Source organism: Gossypium hirsutum, chromosome A01 (genome assembly GCF_007990345.1).
Source record: "Gossypium hirsutum isolate 1008001.06 chromosome A01, Gossypium_hirsutum_v2.1, whole genome shotgun sequence".
Classification (NCBI taxonomy): domain Eukaryota; kingdom Viridiplantae; phylum Streptophyta; class Magnoliopsida; order Malvales; family Malvaceae; genus Gossypium; species Gossypium hirsutum.
Window position 1 is genome coordinate 99,504,681 of NC_053424.1, and position 9,124 is coordinate 99,513,804.

The window sequence follows — 9,124 nt, forward strand, 5'->3', positions numbered from 1 at the left end:
GTGGCCGAAGTAAGGATTAGGGAGTGGAGAGGAGAAGTTTTTGGCTAGGGTTTTGAAAGGGGGAAGAAGATGAATGGTGGTTTGTTTATATAGGAGAGGGTCACACGGTCTAGGGCCACGCTCGTGTGCTTTGAGTGTGAGCTCATTTTTTTCAAATTTTTCAATTTAGGTCGTGCTTGGCTACTGTCCCACGCCCGTGTGTCTTGGGCGTGTGTGGCACACGACCATGTCGCACAGCTGTGCCTAGCTTTGTTTGCTTCTCCCACGCCCGTGTGTTATGGTAGCACGCTCATATATTGTCGTACACGACTAAATGGCACGGACGTGTCACATGCCCATGTAAAAAAAACAGAATCGAGCCTTGTCCCTGGCACGCTTGTGGGTTTTCATTCCTACGCCTGTGTGTTCCTGTCAAGTTCACCCACGTGTATATCACACGGCCGTGGGGATTTAGCACACCCTGTGTTTTGGGAAAATCATGTCCTGCTTCAATACGGCCATATCGCACGGCCGCGTCACTTCCCCTATTTGGCCACAACTTTAGGCAAGCCCGTGTGCCTGGCCGTGTGTGCTGAAAAACTTTTCAATTCAAAGATTAAGCTAATTGATTCGAAGTGTGAAAAAATAAAAATAGAGAAATCAAAATATGTTAGTGCTCGGGTTGCCTCCTGAGAAGCGCTTATTTATAGTCTAAGCTTGACTTTCCTCTCCGTTGAATGATCATGGTGGTTCGAGGAGTTCATACTCCTTATTCCTATTGTCAATTTTAAAATAAGGTTTTAAACGGGTGTTGTTTACCTTAAAAGTGCCGAACTTGGGATGACTCACCTCCACTATACCGAATGGAAAAATGCTAAGTACCGTAAGAGGGATTTCCTCATTTGGTGTGGTAGTGACAATGTGAGGATCAACGGCATCTACTAAGACTTTTCGCCGACCTGAAGTTGATTAGAAGAGGTATCGGGCTTGTTTTTGCGTAGTTTCAGTTTATCATGTGTTCTCGGTTTGTGTTCTCGCCATTCGTCTAGCTCTTCTATCCGTAGTCTTCATTCTTCATGGACGTCTTTGTTCTCTTCATGATAGTAGTGCACTGTCTCTGTTGTATTTGTTCAAGGAAGTTCCTGCAAGGACAATTGAATTTTAGTTTTATCATCGTTAGTTTTTATAGCATTATCTTGAGTCTTAGAGGTTTTGACTAAGTTGCGTGCTTGGAGTGTTATGTGTTGTCACCTGCACGAAGTGTTAGCTTTCCTGTGCCTACATTAATAATGGTTCTGGCAGTTGCTAAGAATGGTCGTCCTAAAATTAGAGGTACCTCGTTATCCTCATCCATATGTAAGACAACAGGGTAAATAAATTTATCAATTTTAACGAGAACGTCTTCAATAATACCCTTAGGAAATCTAACTGTTTTGTCAGCTAATTGTATGCTCATCCTAGTCTGTTTAGGTTTACCGAGACTTAGTCATTTAAACATTTTATATGGCATAACATTTATACTTGCCCCTAGATCAGCTAAAGCATTATTCAGAGATAGACTACCAATTAAGCAAGGAATTGTAAAACTCCTGGATCTTTCAATTTGTTAGGTAGCTCATTCTTTAGAATAGCTGAGCAGACTGCATTGAGTTCCACATGCGATGTAGCGTCTAATTTCCATTTATTGCTCAGAAGTTCCTTTAAGAATTTTGCTAAGTTGGGCATTTGTGAAAGAACTTTAATAAAGGGTAAGTTAATATGCAATTTCTTTAAGAGTTTGACAAACTTACCAAATTGTTCTTCTGTTCTGTCTTTCGTCATCGCTTTAGGATATGGCACACGAGGTTCATGAGTTGTACTTACCTGTTTGGGATCATTATTGTTTACCTCTTCTCGTCCTTTGTTCATTGCGCTGTCTTGCTGTACTTCTGGCTCAGGTGCAATGAATCCATCCTTATCTTGAGTGCTAATTGCATTGAGGTGTTCCCTCTGATTAGATTCAGTATTACTTGGTAGGCTACCTTGTGGTCGTTCAGAGATTAGCTTGGATAGCTGGCCTATCTGAGTTTTGAGTCCTTGGATCGATGCTTGTTGATTCTTAAGTGCTGTCTCAGTATTTTGGAAACAGGTTTCTGACACCGAGATGAATTTAGAAAGCATCTATTCAAGGTTTGGTTTTTTCTCTTATTGATAAGGTGGCTGTTGAAAACCCTGAGGATTTTGTGGTTTTTGATTTCCTTGACCACCCTAGGAGAAATTTGGGTGGTTCCTCCAACCTGCATTATAAGTATTACTATATGGGTTATTTTGAGATCTAATTTTATTATTACCCATATAGTTGACTTGTTCCTCTTCAGTTGTAGGATTGAAGGATTGGTATTCTGTATGTACACCTCCTCCGCTTGAGTTACACCTCATTACTGAATGTACCTGCGTTGAACCAAGAAAACTATCAATCTTTTTATTGAGAAGTACTACCTGATTTGAGAGCATGGTGACTGAATCGATGTTATAGACACCGGCTGTTTTCGTTGGCTTTGTCCTCATAACTTTCCACTGATAGTTATTCAGTGACATCTCCTCTATACATTCATATGCATCTTCCGATGTTTTATTGTTGATGGTTCCGCCAGCAGCTGCGTCAATCATCTGTCCTGTCGAGATATTCACACCATTGTAGAACGTTTGAACTTGTAGCCAAAGCGGTAACCCATGGTGAAGGTACCTTCTCAGTAAGTCCTTGTATCTCTCCCATGCATCGTAAAGTGTTTCTAAATCCATCTGCACAAAAGAAGAGATATCATTATGCATTTAGTCGTTTTAGCCGGCGAAAAATATTTTAGTAAAAACTTCTCGGTCATTTGTTCCCAAGTAGTGATAGACCCTCATGGTAACGAGTTCAACCACTGTTTAGTTTTGTTTCTCAGTGAAAAGGGAAATAACCGAAGACGAATGGCATCATCAGAAACGCCATTGATTTTGAATGAATTGCAAAATTCAAGAAAATTCGCCAAATGCGTGTTGGGACCCTCATCCTGCAAACCATCAAACTGAACAAACTGCTGTATCATCTGAATTGTGTTAGGTTTTAGTTCGAAATTATTCGTAGCAATAGTAGGCCTAACTATACCAGACTCAGCTCCTGTTAAAGAAGGTTTAGCATAATCATACATAGTACGTGGAGCAGGATTTTGATTATCTGCAATTGCAGGAGGCAGCTGATCGCTTGGGTTTTCAGCCATCTCGTCGGCTGGGGTTTGAGTATCATCTTCTCGCTCGTTCTCCATGTAGCGTAAACTACGCCTTATTTCTCTATTATTTTTGCGAATTCTACGATTGATTTCTTCGTCAAAGAGTAATGGTCCTGACGGGTGTCTTCTAGCCATAAACTATAAAAATCTACCAAGAGAGAGAAACAAAAAGTAAATTAATAAATAATAAAATAAAATAAAATTGCAAGAAAAATAAATGGCTAAAGTAATAAAAATTTAGTGTTCCTAATATTTCAGTTCCCCGGCAGCGAGGCCAAAAACTTGATCGCATGATTCGTAACAAGTAATAAATATTTATAATGAAGATAAAACCTAGACTAACTATTCTCACGATGAAAAGGCAAGCGCACCTATCGAACAATAGTATAGTAATGGCAAGACCGGGATATCGTACCCAAGGGAACCAAAAGTAATAGTAGTTTGTTTTAATTAACTAATTATTTAAACTAATTATCTAATTTAATTAGAGTAAAGAGAAAATTTGGAAAAAGACTTGAAGAAAAGCAATTGATAAAGACGACACCCAAGGAGGAATCCACCTAGATTTCACTTGTTATCTGACTCTGAACCGGACGATTTATTCACTTGACTTGATCCGTGAGACTCCCTAACCTATGTTATTATCCCTTTCAAGACTAATAACGTCTAACCCTTAGTTGAATTAATCGAAATTTCTTCCTTAATTAAAACCCCTAGGGAAGTAGTAAAACACTCTATGGCTCCCGTATTAGGCTTCACTCTAATCCGGCAAAATCTCATAAACCTATTTCTAGGCGTTCGATCAACTCCACTTAATTATGCCAAATCTACTCTTAGGCAAAGTCTATTCCTCCTCTGCATAAGCACATCAAATCCTGAATTAATACCCGAAATATTATCTCAAGCATTAAGAACACATAATTAAGAACAAATGAAGTATTTATGAGACAGTTCAGATAATCATAACAATATCCATCATAGGTTTTATCCCCCTTAGGTATCTAAGGGGTTTAGTTCATAATAAAATAAGAGTACATCTCAAGAGTATGAAAATAACAAAACATAAAGAAAACTCTAAAACCCCTAAAGGAATTCTGAGAGAGATCTTTAGTCTTGGAGTAGCTCCGGCTTTTGAAATGGATCATTTGGCATTCTTCAAGTAATTCCTGGCGTGTAGTTCTATATTCCAGAAAAGTTCTGGAAAGAGCGGCCCCCTTCTAGGTCACACTTAGGGTGTTTATATAGGCTTTGGATTGTCTTTCTTCCTCCCTAAGTATCCTTTTGCGTGTAAAATACAACTCTTTGAAAAAGGGACACGTCCGTGTGCCACGGCCATGTGACATTATTACCAGGCCGTGTTCGATCTGTTGAATTGCACATGGCCATGTGGGCTCAATGGGCAAGCCGTGTGAATCGTGAAAACCTTGGTCGACACCCCCGAAGGCCACGGGTGTGTGAGATGCCCGTGTCGCAAGGCTTAGGCCGTGTCATCTTCTCAATTTGGTCTGTTTTGTCCCTTTTTAGCTCGTTTTTGTCTCCTTTAGACTCTTGGTGCTCTCTTGAGTACAAAACATGAAATAACCGGATTAAGAGCACCAAAATCCATAAATCTAGTAATAAACATCCATAAATATGCTAAGTATTTGGGGTATAAGTATGAATAATTTGGCGTTTATCAGAAAACCACGAAACTCACGGGCTGAAAAGAAGTCACACGGGCATGCCCAACGGCCGTGTACCCCAATTTCTTTATAAACACCTATTATCTATTTTATTTTTTTCTTTATATTTTGAAATTACTTTTTATTTCCTTTTAATACTATTTTATCTTGAGTTTTTATAATTTTTATTTCTGGCTATTTCATTACGAGTAATTATGCTCCATTATATTTCCTAACGAGTTCCTGATCTTATCATAGTCATAAAGAGCTCCAAAGCTCATCATCAAATAGAAACTAAAAACTCCAATGGCAGGACTTATGGACTAGTGAACCTCTACCACCACCGGAGTATCCTCCTCCACTCCAATTCAAGGAATTCATTCATCATTCAGGAAGTTTCACCCCTCTCCATATCTTATGATTATTTATCTATATTTTTCACTATATATATCTTTGTACATTGAGGGCAACGTACATCTTAAGTGTGGGGGGTCTCTTATATCATCATTAGAAATCCATGAATTTTGTCTTATTCTCACGTGAATTACTCATATTACTATTAGAATGAATTTGAATTAATTTATGGTTTTTATTGATATTTCTTGAATTAAAACATAGGCATTTATGCATTGATTGTTTAAACTTTAAGACATTAGGGAATCAAGCATGATAAGTTGATTTTTGAATAATTAAAAAATTTTAGGTTGTCTCCCTAAGTTTAGGTATTATCTTGAGTTAAAATTCACAAGTTTAAACATCAAAAAGCCATAATTTTTGTGAGATCTTGAGCCTTTAGAGCATATTTTATTTCTTTTATGCTCACTTTTATTATGAGTGCATCAGTATTGATTTGTTATTCTAGAACTTGCTTGATTATGCATGTCAAAACCACACCATTTGATTTGATATCTCAAGATGATAAATGCACTTAGGTTTAACCCACTCACTCCATAAAATCCTACCTTCATAATTAACCCTTAGTGATCCCCTTTGAGCCTAACAAGCCATCAATTGATTTACCCTCAATATTAACCCATAACCCATTATTGTTGAAATCCCCTAATTTGATCCCTATTTTTGTCAAGATTTGATTTGAACTAATTGCTTAGCTATGTTTTATTCTTTGTTGTAACAATTAAGTTCTATGTTATTTGACTTGTTCTTAAAAAAAAATCCTTACACATATTATTAGTAATTCGTTATTTTCGAGCTTGAGTGTTAACTCCATATTCTGAGAAGAAGCTCACTTGTATTCAACTGATAATTAGTTATTTTTCTAGTTAGGTGATTTCTTCAATTCAATCTCGATTCTAACCTTTTCTTTCACCTTATGGCCACACCCCCTAACTAAAGCCACGTTTCAACCTTCTAAAGACCTTTTTGATTGATGTATCATCTCAAATATAGTGGTGGAGATTTGATTTTCATGCAAGCCTATGGTAATAATTTTTTATATTGACTAATGAGTGCTTTATTTGACATCCTTAAACACCTCGAGTGATTTGAGTTAATCTTTAGTGAGGATGTTAAACTCTGTGATATTTTGATCAAAGGTAATCACTTAGATAAGGGGAGACACCTATGTTTTCGTGATAAAATGCTCAACTTGGAATGTTTGAAATTTTGGTGTACTTTTAGTTGAATTTTCAATGTATGAATACTTATGGATTATTTTGAGATATTATTGATAGGGATTATATTTTGAGATATTATTGATAGGGATTATAAATTGAGAAGAATTTATTTTGATTGTAAGTTGAGGATTTTGCTTGACGACAAGCAAATGCTTAAGTGTGGGGGTATTTGATAAACTGTAATTTATACATGTTTTTATCCCATGCTTAACACATTTATGGATGATTTCTCCTTAAATTTGGTGAATTCGATGCTCCTAATTCTTTAATTTCATGTTTTATACTTAGGTGAGCATAGGAGAGTAAAAAGAGCGAGAAACAGGCCAAAATAGAGAAAATGGACCCACATGGGAAATCAACACGGCCTGGACTTCCTCATACGGGCGTGTCACACGGCCGTGTCTCTTTGGCAGGATTGAAGCACGATTTACACGGGTAGATTACATGCTTTAAGGGACAATGTGAATGATTTGAATGAATTTTATATATGAATGCATGAATGAATACGTTATGCAAGTGAATAATGTGTATTTATCGGTAATGCCTCGTAACCCTATTTTAACGATGGATATGGGTTAGGGGTGTTACATTTTATTGGTATTAGAGCTATGTCTTAGTCAATTCTAGGACTGACGGTGTTGAAAGTAATGTGGCCGCTCCCGCTCAAGGGGCAGAGTCGACAAATTCTAGGCCTATTTCTAGTAGCCAAGGGGGAAGGCTAAGCAAGCCTTCTTCGAAATGATGAGTAAGTGGTTCACGGAGTTTGTTTGAATGAATCTGGCTGCTCAACAACCTCCACCCCCACCTGCTCCGCAACAAGTCCCAATTGTGCCACAACTGATGGATTCGATTTGACTGAGTAAACGACCAGTGGATAAGATACAAAAACACGAGGCCGAAGTGTTTCGAGCTACAGTTGATGATGATGCTGAGAGGGTTGAGTTATATCCCGAGGGCACAATCAAAGTATTTGATGAATTATCATGTAGTCCAGAAGAATATATCAAATGTGCAGTATCTTTGCTTAGAGATAATGCGTATCATTGGTGAAAACCGTTGACATCGGTGGTTCCTAGAGAATGGGTTACCCAGGAATTCTGTCATATCGAGTTCCGAAAAAAGTACAGAAGTCAAAGATTTCTCAATTGGAAACATAAAGAGTTTTTAGAGATGAAACAAGGTCGGATGATTATCAATGAGTATGAAAGAGAATTCGTACGATTAAGCAAGTACGCCGGAGAATATGTGACTACAGAGGAGATTATGTGCAAATGATTTTTTAATAGACTAAACAAAGATATAAAGCTATTAGTTGGGATTGTGGAAATCAAAGAATTCATTATTTAAGTTGAAAGGGCTTGTAAAGCAGAAAGCTGATTTTGCAGTCGGGGTTGTTGTTGACAGGTTGACAAAATCGTCTCATTTCATTCCAGTATGAACAGACTATTCGCTTGAAAAGTTAGCTGAGTTGTATATCTCTGAGGTTGTGAGATTACATGGAGTACCTGTTTCTATTATTTCAAATACAGACCCAAAATTCACATCGAGATTTTGGAAGAAACTACAAAATGCACTGGGTACAAAACTAAAATGTAGTACCACATTTCACCCGCAAACGGATCGTCAATCCGAGCGAGTTATACAGATACTTGAAGATATGTTGAGATATTGCATTCTTGAATTCGAAGGTACGTGGGAATAGTATTTACCATTAATTGGATTCGCGTATAACAACAGCTTTCAATCGAGTATTAAAATGGCACCGTATGAAGCTCTATACGGTCGTAAGTGTAGAACACCATTGTACTAGACTGAACTTAGTGATAATAAGATTTTTGGGGTCGATTTCATTAAAGAGACTAAGGAGAAAGTGAAAGTAATTTGTGATAGTTTGAAAGCAGCGTCAGATCGATAGAAATCATATGCAGACTTGAAATGGAAAGATATTGAGTTTCAGATCGGGATAAAGTGTTTTTGAAAGTATCTCCATGGAAGAAAATACTTTGATTCGGTCGTAAAGGCAAATTGAGTCCGAGATTCATCGGGCCGTATGGGATTATCGAGTGAGTTGGACCAGTAGCTTATCGGATAGCATTGCCATCTAAGCTAGAAAAGATTCATAATGTATTTCATGTATCAATGCTACGCAGGTACAGATTTGATCCTTCGCATATTATTTTCCTGACCGAAGTTGAGATTCAGTCAAATTTAACGTATAGTGATGAACCAATCCAAATTCTAGCTCATGAGATCAAAGAGCTGAGAAATAAAGGAATAGTGTTAGTAAAAGTGTTATGGCATCGACACAGGGTAGAAGAAGCTACGTGAGAGCCCGAGGATGCTCTAAGAAAGCAATATCCGAACCTATTCACTAGTAAGATTTTTGGGGACGAAAATCCCTAAGGGGGAGAGTTGTAACAGTTAGGTTTTAGCTAAATCAGAACAGTGGTTTCAAAATCACAAATATGAGGCCGTAAAATTATTTTAATATTATTTTTGGTGTTTACAGTATGTGATTATATATGTGTGAAAGGTTCATGTGATAATTTTATCGTTTAAGTGGTTAATTTGATTTAAGGACTAAATCGCGTAAAATGCA

At 37.5% G+C, this 9,124-nt stretch overlaps 1 non-coding gene across 1 annotated transcript; it reads left to right on the top strand.

The window, feature by feature from the left end:
• The first annotated feature begins 2,686 nt into the window (after positions 1-2,686).
• LOC121206397 (small nucleolar RNA R71) lies at positions 2,687-2,792 on the top strand. Its single transcript, XR_005901456.1, has one exon. It is a non-coding gene; the product is annotated as a small nucleolar RNA R71 (small nucleolar RNA).
• The last annotated feature ends 6,332 nt before the right edge of the window (positions 2,793-9,124 follow it).